We start from the raw sequence: 14,885 nt of genomic DNA, 5'->3' as shown, positions 1-14,885 counted from the left end.
TGCACACACTCAGTAACCCACAACACCACTACTATACACTATACAGAGTGGTTCTTCAATCTACAGTAACCTCCCCTCCAGGAAAATCAGCATACCCAAGACTTTCATATGGACCAGCCGGAGAGAAAGGACTTACTGTGTGGGGCAGTGCCAAAGCAGCAGGATTGACTACACCAGCCCTCAGAACTGCTCATGGACAGCACATCACTGCTTCAACCTCACCACATGTGGGTACCATAAGCCCAACCGATGCCCTACGGTATATCCTGCTCCTCCCGACGGACTTATCAAAGGCAACCTAAACAAAACTTTAATACATGATGTTAATTTAGTAATGGCACATGTAACGTATAATATTTCGAATCTGTTACCTCTGTATCTAAAGCATTGTAATGGTGAAGATAAGACGTATACCTGGTTACAAACGCGACTCGAGGACTTAGTCTCTGATAACAAGAGCCGGCTTGCTATTCAAGCGTCGCATAAACGACTCAAACGAGATCTAATTGCAAGCATAACCGGACTGTTTGGGTCAGGGAATTCCATCATAAACAGTTACAGAATAACAGGACAATCCCAGTATACAACCTGGGTGGCTAATCAAGTAGCCACTGGGTTCCAACATCTCTCAAACAGCGATGAGAATCTCATCAAAGCAGTAAAATCTGAAGCCCAAACGCTTCTAACAATTAGCGAAGCCCTCTTTAACCAGACACAATTCCTCGAGCGTGATGTAGCCTGCTGCGTGTATGCGCAAGATTTGTTTACCGCAGCAAGACAGGAAATATTGAACCTACGTCTTAGAAAAACTCCAAGACATGCTCTTAAAGACCTGATTGGGAAACTTGAGTTAGAGAAATGGTTGAAATCAGATATAAGAGTAACTCTGAAATATTCGGAATTACTAATCTCTTTAATGATGCATACTGGTACTGAATGTGTTGGTTGTATAGGATTCTTTGTAACCTTTTCTTTAAGTAATCCAGGCCAGGTGTGCCCAAATTCGACCACCATACCATCCCTGGGAACCATAGTAAAAGACCAGGTAATTAAGTGGGACCATCGTATGGGATGCATGACTCTGAAAGGGACTGAAACCTTAGTTAATACTCGTCCCTGTTGCCACGAGACCACGCATCATATAATTTGCACCTGCAAAACACTTCAGCCCTTTTCACATAACGACACAAAACTCATCAACATACACTCACTACATGGACACGCAGAAGCAGTTCAAGTCTCACATACACAATGGTGTGTTGTCAGTGAAATGGACTCATTCTCCTATGGAGGCCTTACCTGCCCTGCAAATCACACTTTCTGCCTGGAGGTAACCGAAGACTTCATCATGGTTCACATCAACATTCTGGGGAGAGTACCATTAGATGTTGATGTCTTCCCATGATGGGACGACACCTTTTATGTAGAAGGCACTCGAACCATGACCGAAACCATGGATTTAGTTCAGCAGGTCATTCTACAGATTGACTACCACCTCCATCAAGCGCAGGTGCCGGCCAGTTTAGCAAAGGAAACTGTACATATCCTGACCAGCGCATCCACACGGTTAGCGCAGTATATCTGCTCACGGTGGGACTGGATGTTTCGGATATGCGTTATCGCCAGTGGCTTTATCTTCATCATCATCAGACTCCGATTCTGCTACCTCCGACATCACATCCTGATTCTCAAAACATCTACCAAAAACGCCTTCATCCTTAGTCCTCTACAGGTACAACCTGTACAGAGGTTGGAGACTTCAGGGACCTAGGAAATGACCCCTCTGGGACAATGGTCTGCCCCAAGGGGCCAAGGGGGGAACTGTAAGGACATAAAACTTATAGGTCCTGCAGGCCCCAACTCTGATCAGCCTGCATCAGTCTATTTCAGAACTCCAAGAAAAGGATCCACTGGCCCAGGCAAGATTGGACTCCACGCATCAAACCATCCCTTTTAAGGAAGGCAAAGCCCTGCCGGCTCCTGAGAATAACTGGAGCAATACAGAAAAAGCAAGACCTTTCACCCCCTGGAGTGGCCGGAGTTCCACAGTCAATCCACAGCAACAACAGCTGTCAGTCCCCAGACACAGACACCTTTTCCACTAGAAATAGGATAACTCACCACACATAGATGTTAGGGACAAATACACGCATGTTTGGTCTCGTTTGAATAGGCATGAGACGGCGAGTGTTATACACTCAGATTTAAGGCAGTATAGTTTTCCCTAAGAGAACTATAGAAACTTCGGCTAAACCCACCAAACTGAGAGAGCCTCTCACATGGCAGAACAAGGGAATTACGACCACCCCCTAAAGTGATCTGATTGGCTGAGGACTTGAGAACCAAGGCCAACAATGCCCCTAAAATTAACCGTTGACCGAAATTGGTCAGTCTTCAGAGACATGCCATCACCTGGTTTGGATACTTAAGGAAGGGCCTCAGAAGGATTCGGGGAGTTACTCTGTAATCAGAGCTCCCACAGAGAACTGCGTGAAAGTCCATCTGTAGTCAGATACTTTCCGCAGAACTTTGTGCACTCTCAGCTGAGGAATGTGATTGTTTAATATTGTATTTGTCCAAATGTATTTACAAGTATGTGGCCACATGTCAATAATTATATATTGTAATATGTTTAATAAATGTTGTCTTGATTACTTCATGACTGTCTGATTTGCTAACTTCTTTATAAACTTTCCAGATTGGGCTTCTATCCTGATTAGGACTAAAGTGGTAAATACTATCTTGCAGCCTCTGGGTTAAATCCCCTTTATCCGGGTCCCAAACTCGACTGCCCAAGTTAAGTTAGGTGGATACCAAAACCGCACCTCTGGAGTTCGCACACGCTCAGTTACGGGCCGACTTAACCTCTGAGGTCAACACATGCTGATGAAAGGTACCGGTCTACCCTCTGAGGGGCGTACACACTATGTTCCTAGGCACCGGGCATAGTCCCTGAGACGCTCACATGGTAAGACAATGGGCGGCATCGGCGGAGTCCCTGAGACGAGCCCAAAGTAAAACCTCGTACAAACTACTGCAACAAAAGGTGCGCCGTCACAGCCGCTGAGGTTGACACATGTTATGATATGGGCTGCCCCCGGCTGAGCCTCTGAGGTGAACGTACGTGTGGTTCGGGTAAACATCGGCTTAATCTCCGAGGCACCCACATGCTCAGTAATTGGCAGACACTGGGCCTTTGGGGAATTATATAGGTCGAGGGACCCGAATAATCAGAGGCTGACATTGTCTTAAATGGTGGCGATTTCCGTGCATCTAAGACAAACCCTGTGGAACAAGCCCACGGATCGCCCTGTCGGCCGAGGCGAATCTGGTGCACTCCTTCGTCAGGGGTAAAATAGAGTTGGTAATCTAAAGGAGAGTCTCGAAGTAATCCGAACAACATAAACGTCATGACTACAATATACTGAAATAAGGTCATTAATAAAATGGAGTCAGATATGTGTCTAAAAGAATATCTTGTATATTAAAAAGGGTAAGTAATTCCCAGGAGCGCTTGGAAGGACCAACACACATTCACAGCCTTCGGCTGCGCCATTGGATTCCGCCATTGGGCCAGTGGGCGGCTCCCTACAACGGACAAGGGGAACAGGTAAGACCATGACTTAAATAGGACGTGACTAATCAAAATAAGCAGACCCAGATGGAGACGATCAGGGAAGCACACGTGGGTAATCAGGAGGTGTGGCACACGAGGAGCCGACGAGCCGGGTCATGACATATATATAGGGCGGCATGGTGGTGCAGTGGTTAGCACTGTTGCCTCGCACCTCTAGGACCCAGGTTCGAGTCTCTGCCTGTGTCACATGTGTGCGGAGTTTGCATGTTCTCCCCATGTCGTCGTGGGGTTTTCTCCAGGTACTCTGGTGTGTGTGTATATATATATATAGTAAAATTGAGTTTTTTACACTTTTGCAGTTTTATTTCATAATTGAACTTTATAAGAAATTAAGTACCATTCAATAATAATGAACACTAAGTAAATATTAATAATTGATGTGTTATTGATCCCTGTGGGTGAATTGCTTTACACCTCTACCACTCTGTAGGTCAGAGCAAGCTGGTTGTGAAGGGTAGTTAGCTGTTGTAGCACCCAAAGAACTGGGACTTACGGGCCTAGTACTAACAGAACTTAATTTGTTGCAGTTTTGTATGACAAATGTATATGTTTTGTGTCCTGTGGAGAAATCATAAATACCCATTTTAGCAGGTGTGATTTTGCGTTGAACAGGTAACGTTACGTTGAGACCACCCTGGAACCTGGAACCAGGAACTAGGGGCCTCATTTATAAAGACTGTATGTGAGCAAAATAACCATGAAACATTTGCACAAACATTTATAGAAAAAAAGAAAAGATACCGTGAAATAGTTTACACATTTTGAAATGGTGCAGTGCAACTGTAGGAACATTTTGGACAAAACATTAAAGAACAACATGCGGTCTGATAAAAATGAGCATCTTATTCATTTGTTAATACTGCTGCAGCGTTCTCTGCATTCTCACCACTGCTCCACATCATACTTCACTCTGCCACATATCACTTTACTACCCCATGTTGAATGTTACATTGTATGAGCATCATTTTATCCTGTGGATTATGGAGTTATCTTTTAACTAGTTAAGTTGTGAAACTGTACCATAACCACTGTCGCTCTTATTTTAACTGATGAAAAATATATTAATTTGAAATCTCTCCTATGTCGCATCCTTTCATGATGTGATTATTGCATTCGTGCCGAGCAATGTTACGATATACAATGCAATCCTCACCCCCCAGCCGGGGAAAATTCAGTCCCCCCCCATCCGACGCCGCAGACTTCATCAAACTGTAGCAGAGCAGGTAATAGTCATTCATAAATGATTAGATTCATAAACAATTAGCCTTATTTCCTTAGAAACAGATTAGATCTGAACCCAAAACTACCCGGTACCCTCAGCATCTTAATCTTCAACCTGCTCTTCACTCTCTGCCCCTTTTTGAATGATTTGAGGTCAGCACGCCAGGGGGCGCTAGGCAGCCACTTGGGCGTCTTCTCCCAGCCTATACTAACTTCGGTTTTTGTTCTTTGAAACTAAAGAAAACTGGAAAATAGTAAAATGCTTTTTTCAGCTTTTGCCATCTGGCCTGGTCATTTAGAAAAGGGCACAACCTTATTAAAAGACACACTTTATTTTTGTGAAAACAATTTGATGAACACAAAAATATGGACACGATTACAGGGCTGGATTAAAACATGAACAAGAGTGGCTTCTGTACTGGAACTGAGACTAGCGTTGCAGTGGGGTGTGGAATGTTCTGTCCTGCCTTTGAGTTAATGTCCAGCAGCGCTTTGGATTCCTGCAGACACCCAGTCCATGGTGAGGAAGCACATACTCATCACCATAACTTCTTTTTCTGCAGAGTAGCTCTCCTCACACTCGAGTTCAAAACCAAAAAAGTCCATCCCATCACCAGGTATGGCTGACTTTGTGTGCCCATTGGCAGTTTCTTCTGCTACAGGAGCAACTGTGTCACACTCTGCTATCAGAAGCTCCTTCAGTTCCTGTTTCCTACACTCATCCCTTAACCATCGGAGTTCGAATTCTGGACAACTGACAGCAGCAAGAAGTGCACATATGCAAAACGAGTCTGGATAGCCTGAAGAGAACAAAAAATGTATTGTAGCTGTACAATTAGACATGTTTATTTTGTTATTTTACTATTTAGGCTACAGTGCAGGCTATTTACTATAGTCCGATAATCTGCCTTTTATGGGATGAACAATATACAGTATAATAAGTATTGTTGTGATCTACTCAAACTAGTATTTTGATTTTGAATTAGCTTCCATCGTTGCATATTCTCTATCCAGGTAGGCAGCAAATGTTTTTCTACGCGGTAGGCAAACGTGTAGAATAGATAATTTCTCAATTATGTGACAAAAGGAAGGAGAATCCACAGTGGAAATAAGTAGCATTCTGTCCACAATATACCCAGCCACAAGTTTGTTTAGGTCTTCTCCACTTATAGTTGGTGTTTGACAGGAGAAATCCAGCCTGCTGCTTGGCAGGAGTGGGACATGTACTGGCATTGGGCTCATCAGTCGCTTCACCTGGTATTTTCTCCACTAATTTCACTGCGCAGTGCTGCCCTTTCAGATGTTGAATTTTTTGAAGTTGACAATGATTTCTTACCCCCACATAACGTACAACTCACAAAAATGTTCTTGCCTTTAGCCGAGATGAATTCCAGCTACTGAACACGTACTTCTCACTCGCCATGTTCACTTTGTTTTTGTTTGAGCTGGTTTCGCATGCATGTAGGTCTCCTGTAAATGACGTCGCATGTGCGACTGTTAAACAGACATCTGCCTGCCACTGTCAGGTTACTGTCAATTATTATTTCTGTTTTTACAATATAGATGTTAAAGCACTTGATTTTATTGGTAACGTAGCGGTAACGTAAAGTTACTTGAAAGTGTAACTGTAATGCAGTTATTAATTTTAAAATTATAATGCATTAAGTTACTACGTTACTAAAAAAGATTCAAATTACAGTAATGCCTTACTAAGTTACGCATTACTGCCCAGCACTGGTTTGCATATAGTTTAATGTTTATGTGCATGGTTGTCATTACAAACCTACAAGGCACCTTTGGCTATTTGGGTGTTCAGGTCTATGACAGCTGTACCTCATTCTTTGTATAAAAAATGTCTGATGCTCATCCAAGTATGAATTAACTTTCATGTATATGAAATGAGACATTTCATATATGTATATGAGACAATAAAAGGCAAATGTAACCATTATGTAAATATTTCAGATATTTTACTGAAAGGTATATCACAGGATACAAAAAACAAACAGCACAGTTTATGTGACAAAATACGAAACATCATATGAAAGCTCACAGAGAAATGTCCGGTCAGGTGGCAGTCCAGGCTTTTGAGTTGAGTACAGACTTTCACTGTTGTTGGAGAAAGCGTCAGGCTTTCCACTCCAACTCTGCACACAGGACCAAACTACAGTACAGTATATGTTGGAGAAAGCGTCAGGCTTTCCACTCCAACTCTGCACACACCATTAATTACGAGACAACACACTTAAAGTTTTACTTGCGCAAGGGTAACCACACTCTCTGCATGCTAGGCTACAAAGGAATGTGTTACAAAGGGTGGTTCCCCTTGGCACCTTTTTTTATAGTCAATGGGGGGCAGGGGTCTTGGAGTGAGAACAAAGAAAGGACTGTGAGAGTAAGAAGAAGTTCTGGTTTTACTCAGGTGGACAACTATTTAAACACGTGCTCAGGATACGTGTAAACTAATATAATCTAAAGTATGAAGATAAAGGAAAACAAAATAATGTATATACATATTTACACTCATTGCTGATTATACAGAAATGATAACAAATGATTACTAACAGTTTCTTCAACCTAACATTGTTGCTTTTAGGGTGGATCGTGTAGGTTAATCTAAAACCTATAAAAACACATCCACATAGAACACCGTACACTCTGTCCCACAACGCCTACTTTCTCTCCCGTTTAATGTCGGCTAAACTTAACCATACAACTACTTTCTCTCCCGTTTAATTTCGGCTAAGCTTAACCATACGCATGCCTTGGCCACCTACTCACTTAGGTGCCGTATCTCTCACCTGTATATTGTGGTCTCTGTTCCGTCACCGAGGTCCTTCAGACATCACCAGACGTCGAGCGCAGTTCTAACCACCGGCCTGATGACGAATTCACATCACAGGTCTTTCTTGCACCCGTCTTCGAGTGACTGCCGGCAGTTTTCGGTGTCGCTTCTCTCGCCGTACTGGAGACGTCTTCGGGGATCCTCGGATCCGGCTCGAAGGACCAAATTCTATGTTGGGGAAAGCGCCCGGCATTTCCACCCCAACTCCACATTTACGAGACACACACTTTACAGTTTTACTTGCAAGGGTACCCACACTCTCTGTAATGCAAACTACAGCAGAATGTGTTACAAAGGGTGGTTCCCCTTGGCTCCTTTATTTATAGTCAGTGGGAGGCGCAAGAGAGGGAAGTGAGAATCTTATCTAAGTAGGCATCTGTTGACCACATACTTAGGGTACAATAGCTAAGAGTATGTGGCTAGAAGATAAGAAATAACGTATATATGTATTTACATTCATTGCTGATCATACAGAAATGATGACAAGATGATGTATAACTGTTTCTTCAACCTAACAACATCCATCCATCCATCCATCCATTTTCCAAACCGCTTATCCTATTGGGTCACGGGGGGTCCGGAGCCTATCCCGGAAGCAATGGGCACGAGGCAGGGAACAACCCAGGATGGGGGGCCAGCCCATCACAGGGCACACTCACACACCATTCACTCACACATGCACACCTATGGGCAATTTAGCAACTCCAATTAGCCTCAGCATGTTTTTGGACCGTGGGGGGAAACCGGAGTACCCGGAGGAAACCCCACGACGACATGGGGAGAACATGCAAACTCCGCACACATGTGACCAAGGCGGAGAATCAAACCCGGGTCCCAGAGGTGTGAGGCGACAGTGCTAACCACTGCACCACCATGCCGCCCCCTAACAACATCCATAATTTCCAATTCAAATACTGAATTAAAACCCCTCTCTGCAGTCTCCTCCAATTTGACCTTTCCAATTTGTATTTGGTCAATTTCAAATTTACCATTTACATCATCTAGCTCAAATTGGCAGAGGTCGACCACTACGGCTCCTATTTTCAGCCTGTCTTGGTGGTCATCTGCAGGCTTTATGGAGACTGTCCTTTCATTTAACACAAAAACCTCTAACCCGCTTTACTTAAGCGCGGGAAAGCGCAGGCGGAAAAGTTAAACGTCAACTATACTTTGCGCATAAAATTGAAATATAATTAACATAGTAGCTCGGAACAAAATCACTTTATTTAAAAACAATATACAGAGTTTACTCACCAAACATATTTTAATATACATACAACTAACTTGTACACCGAGAATAGTATACAACACCGTAAGCATATAACCCTTAAAGGTTGATTAATTAAAAATCACACATTCATCCTGCATAACATAAAACATTGACTTAAAGAGACTTAATTGTGAAATGAACGCTACTGTCCGAGGGTATTTATCTCCACACATCGCTATGGAACATAATGTCTTAAATACTCAGATTTTCAGAATGACAGAATCTTAACATTTAAAATTTTGTTTTGCGATACCGATACGTAATGATATTGGTATGTGGAACAACGTTATGTTACACACGCCTCCCACAATTCAAGAAGCTGTAGTTAGCTTAAGAGCATATTCACAATTTACCCGTTTGCCTTTTACCGTGACTGAGCACAATCCCCCACCCCAGCTGGTCTGCACTCCCCACATTGCAATTAACGATCCAGACTTCAGTGCTTTTGTTACCGTGGGACTTTGTTGTGTTGAAGAAAACATTAAAATGAAGTCTGAGGAATGTTACATAACACAGCTAAAATGCAAAAACTCTCTCTGGTGTAATTCACTGCATAAAACCAATGGTCTTAAGTGTGGTGCCTTCTTCATAACACTCCCTGACTTTTGTATTCATGACCATGAGATACTGTGGCCTTTTCTTCCTTCATTTGACTAGTGTTCCTCCCTTTCCTCTCAGCCTTGGTTGGTGGTTCAGGCAGCATCACCTTCTTTTAATAGTCCCAGGTTTATCCATCCATCCATTTTCCAAACCGCTTATCATACTGGGTCGCGGGGGGTCCGGAGCCTATCCCAGAAGCAATGGGCAAGAGGCAGGGAACAACCCAGGATTGGGGGGCCAGCCCATTGCAGGGCACACTCACACACCATTCACTCACACATGCACACCTAGGGGCAATTTAGCAACTCCAATTAGCCTCAGCATGTTTTTGGACTGTGGGGGAGAAACCAGAGTACCCAGAGGAAACCCCACGACGACATGGGTAAAACATGCAAACTCCACATACATGTAACCCAGGCGGAGACTCGAACCTGGGTCACCCAGGTGTCATTTATTTTGAAATTCGGCTCAAGCAGAAAATGTTCTAGCAGAAGTCTTAGACAATCTCTGAGTTACACAGAAATCTGATTTCTTCTGAAGCTGCGAGAAATTGTTCATCTGTAATTGTTGCATTGATATTTGTTGATGTGCGTGTGCCCTCCTTGAGCAGTAAAGAGGAGATCACATGCAGAGCTGATTTTCTGTAGTTTCTTAGTCTAAATAAAAATAAAATATTCTCTTCATATAGCCTGGATATTTCTAGAAAAGAGCCAATTAGTTATTTCTAGAAAAATATATAGAGCCAATGAAGGGACCTGATGTCATAGTAGCACAGGTCACTGTCCGTGGTGCTGAATTCTCTACTTGATGGGCTGGTGCTGAATGAATAGACCAGCTGGCCAACATGTCTGTGCGCTTCCACTGACTGGCACCCTGACATATAATTACCTTTAACAATAAGGGGGGGAAAGTCGAGACAGGAAATTAGGTAACAGTAATTAGTAATCACGCATAGTTCTCATTTATCATTATGTAAAATTATAAAACCTTTTCTGTTAATCTGCACATTTCAATAATTGAATTAATATTACCTAATTTATTTATCATTTACTGCAATCACTGTACGTTAAAGTATGTTTTAAATCTAGCTGTGAAATTGTTGATGCTGTTGTTGATCTGAAAGATGTTGCCGGAGCCTTAGGATATGCCTCTGTACACATGAGTGAGGGGATGGATGCATTATTCTATGGAGGCCTCCGAAGAGAATAATTATCCCAATTTTATATTGAGACAAATGGTTAATTCCTTATTAATGCAGACTGCGTTCAGAGCCCCTGTTCTGCCATTGATCTTTTTTTAAGGCAAGCTATCATGTATTAGTTTACTCTAAATTTTGATCACATGTCAAACTAAGCCACATGGCGGCCCGAGCAGCAGGCAAACACACTATGAGCTAAGGAGCTACAAGTCAGAGGAGAGAATAGGATGGCCAGTGACATGTGCTGGCCAAATGGGAACAAACAAGAGAGAACAGGACAAGGCAGGGATGGATTCTGACACTAAATACGCCCAAGTACTTAGAATGATTTAGTGCAAGTCTTAGACAATGGTATCTCTGAATGACGCAGCAGTTTGACTCCTCATGAAAGCCCTATAACTGTCCTGAGAAGTTGTTTGTATGCACTTGCTGCCTTGACATTTGTTGATGTGCATGAGCCCTGCTCGAGCAGTAAAGGGCAGATAACATGCAGAGCTGATTATCTCTAGCTTCTTAGTCTGAGTAAAAATAAAATCTTCTCGTCATATAGGAACCAAGTCTATGGCTGGAAATTTCTACAACAGAGGCATTTAGTTATTTCTAGAAAACTATATAGAGCCAATGAAGGAACCAGATGTCACAGTAACACTGGTCACTGTCCATGGTTCTGAATACTCTACTTGTTGGGCTGGCGCTGAACAAATAGGATAACCGGCCAATGTGTCCGTGTGCCTCCACTGATTGGCCCCCTGACATATAATTATTTTTAAGACTGAAGGGGAGAAAGATCATACAGAAAATTAGTTAACAGTAATTAGCAATCACATATAGTTCTCATTTATAATGATGTACATTTTAAAAAATAATATATATATATATATATATATATAAAATTAAAAACTAAATATAATTGTGATTTAATGTATTCCTTCTGCTCTTAAAAAAGCACAATATGTCTGAATGACAAATATGTCTATTACTCTACACGTTTTAATAATTTTCTTAATATTACCTAATTTGCTTATCTTTTTTTCTGTAATCTGCGTTAAAGAAATTTTTGAAACTAGCTGTGAAATTGATGATTCTGTTGTTATTCTGACTGTTGTTGCCCTGGTGCCTTAGGATACGTCTGTCTAAATATAAGTGAGGGGATGGATGCACTATTCTATGGAGGCCTCTGAAGAGAATAAATGATCCCAATATTATATTGAGAGAGATGGTTAAATCAGAGCTGGATAAGATTTTAACAACTCTGAGCTATTAGTTAAGTTCTTCCCAAACTAGTTTGATGGGCCGAATGGCCTCCTCTCATCTGTAAATTTCTTATGTTCTAAGATATGCAGTACTGTGCAAAAGTCTTAGGCAGTCCAAAGAAATGTTTAAAGCTGTTTATCTGGGTAGCAAGTGTACTTTGGCTTAGAACAAATAACACAATTTAGTCAATGTATATACAACTAACCATTTCCAATCAAAAAGTACATACAAGTCTCCAATACAAGATATACAATGGAGCGCAGATAAAACGTTTAAATAGTAATTAACCAAACTATATAAAGAATACAAGTTTGAATGCAGGTAGTTTGTATAAATTTTACTGTGTTCATACTGAAAAATCAGCACCAGCATTACACACATTGCGGTTCTGCTTTTTTCTTCTTTTAGCATAATTACCCGTTTCACGTTCACGAGGCAGAAGATTCTTGCAAATGTGAAAATTCACAAGTAACAGGCACCATTAACCTCAAGCCATAACAGTCTGCTAGCCTGAACAATAGCAAACTCTATGTATTACCAATTATTACGCAGGTTGTCACTTTATCAAATCATGACTGTTACTAAGAAGTGGGAGTGAAACGCGTGTCACGAGATTTCTCGTTGAAGCGAAAAGCCGTTTCACGAATGCGCTGCAAATATGTCGGCGTCTGACTAAATTACTATAGTAGATACCCCAGACACTTTTAAATCTTTTGTGTGGCAGCATTTTGGGTGCCCGGCGGAAAATATAAATGGCGAAAGGGAGACAGACAAAACACGAACCATCTGTAAGGACTGTAGAAAGCTAATGCCGCACACAGCGGCTAATGCTACTACTAACTACTATGCAAAGCCATTTGCAGCACCATCATAGCTCTTTATTTAAATTCACTGCACCGGTGAAGAAAACATTTTTTAAAAAATGTTATGTTTGTTATTGGGTGCTTTCCACTTCATGCACCCACATACAGCGCTAGCTTAAAGCAACACATTCTGGTCCTGACGCAATGCATCATGGTTAGATTTTTATCGTCTGCTGCATTACGTCACCATGTCACATGGTACCAAAACTCCGCGAGAGCAAAACACATCAGGCAGCATCTCTTAGCAGGCTGCACAAACTGGATCCGCCTCCATTACGACACATCTTTTAGTTACATAAATGTCGTTTGTATATCTGCTATTTCTCCCGAGAAGCAGGTAAAGCGGTGGTAACTGCTTTTCAATTAATTTACTTGGTAAAATTAAATTTAAATAAATGATATGAATACTGTAATAGTACTCGTGAGCTTTGTTTGTTTGTTGTTAGTTACTGTAATTTTGCGCTGCTTTATTTGTTAAATCGTCTTGTCTGTGAAGACATTCAAGTTAATCAAATAAGAACTGCACTGTACACTGTACATGACCATAAAAACTTTGAATCCTTGAAATAAATGTTTTTGATCTTTTCCTTGGCAGTTATCTTTTTACACAGGGCCTCTATGTACACAATAGTTATTTTTTTCACGACTAACAGTATGGATCAGGAGTTGGTTATTGTAAAAGAAGTAATGTGCATGCAGGTGATATTTGTATAGATTTATGTTCACCCCTGGGTGATAAGTTTGACAGTCATTTCTTTTACCGTTTGGTCTCTCGGTTGAACATAATGGTGGCGCGAGCAGCTCCACTTGGTTTTTTAAAAATATTCAGCCATGAACTTCTGGTGAACTCAGGTGAATCCTTTCCTTCAGTAGTAAACCTTGGTAGTTTCAGCCGTTTACACATTGTCTCACTAAAAGGTTGATAATATATTTGTCCTTTTACATAGTGATAAAATATACGCTAATAAAAGTGAATATTCATAGATTCAGGACTAACATAAAGTAGCTAACAGAAACTCAGACTAACAAAAGGTGCAAATACATACTCAGTTGGTTCCATTGTGTTGATTACATTATAATGTTTACATTGTAATGATTATATCATGGATATTTGGCATACTTTTTATAAAATCATAATTCTTATATTCTACGTTATATAGTGCTAAATAATATTCCATGGATGGATGGACTTTATTAATCCCCGTGGGGAAATTGTGTTTTTTATGTCTCCCTCAACTTACTCTTTGTGGAGTAAGTTGTCCGCGAAGTGCAGCTACCTGTTGGGGCGCCCAGGGAGCTGGGGGTTAAGGGCCTTGCTCAAGGACCCACAGACGTGCTGAGGCTGGGTTAGTTTCAACTGGTGACCTTCTCATTACAGGCACAAGGACTGACCCCTGCCCCCCAACTGTGTATGAGTAGCATTTATGCTGCTTCTTGAGTGTGAGCTTCCATTGACTGGCACCCAGACATATAATGACTTTTAACAATGAGGGGGGAAAAGACCAGACAGGAAATTAGGTAACAGTAATTAGTAATCACATAGAGTTCTTATTGGGGGTGCCATGGTGGTGCAGTGGTTAGCCTCACACCTCAGGGACCCGGGTTCGAGTGAATGGTGTGTGAGTGTGCCCTGCGATGGGCTGGCCCTCCATCCTGGGTTGTTCCCTGCCTCGTGCCCATTGATTCGGGGATAGGCTCCAGACCCCCCGCGACCCAGTAGGATAAGCGGTTTGGAAAATGGATGGATGGATGGATTATTTTAAGAACAACAAACTCTACGTCATTGCAGGGTTTTATATAATGGGTGCCGGCATTTGGACACTATATAGACATTATTTTCGCCCACCATTCAATAAGCAGATAAGTAACTTGCCTAAAAAATTTAGGAGATTTTTTTATTGTGATGCCCAAAAGTTAGTAATCTGTATAAAATCAGTGTAACTTTATGTTTTTTAAATTCAGTTAGCAGAGCCCCACATGCAGCTGTTTCGGTAAAT

At 41.7% G+C, this 14,885-nt stretch overlaps 1 pseudogene; it reads left to right on the top strand.

Moving 5' to 3' along the window:
• Positions 1–334: 334 nt before the first annotated feature.
• LOC125727017 (uncharacterized) lies at positions 335–1,886 on the top strand (annotated as a pseudogene).
• The last annotated feature ends 12,999 nt before the right edge of the window (positions 1,887–14,885 follow it).

This window comes from Brienomyrus brachyistius, unplaced genomic scaffold, assembly GCF_023856365.1.
Source record: "Brienomyrus brachyistius isolate T26 unplaced genomic scaffold, BBRACH_0.4 scaffold84, whole genome shotgun sequence".
Taxonomy (NCBI): domain Eukaryota; kingdom Metazoa; phylum Chordata; class Actinopteri; order Osteoglossiformes; family Mormyridae; genus Brienomyrus; species Brienomyrus brachyistius.
This window is presented reverse-complemented; position numbering and strand designations above follow the sequence as displayed.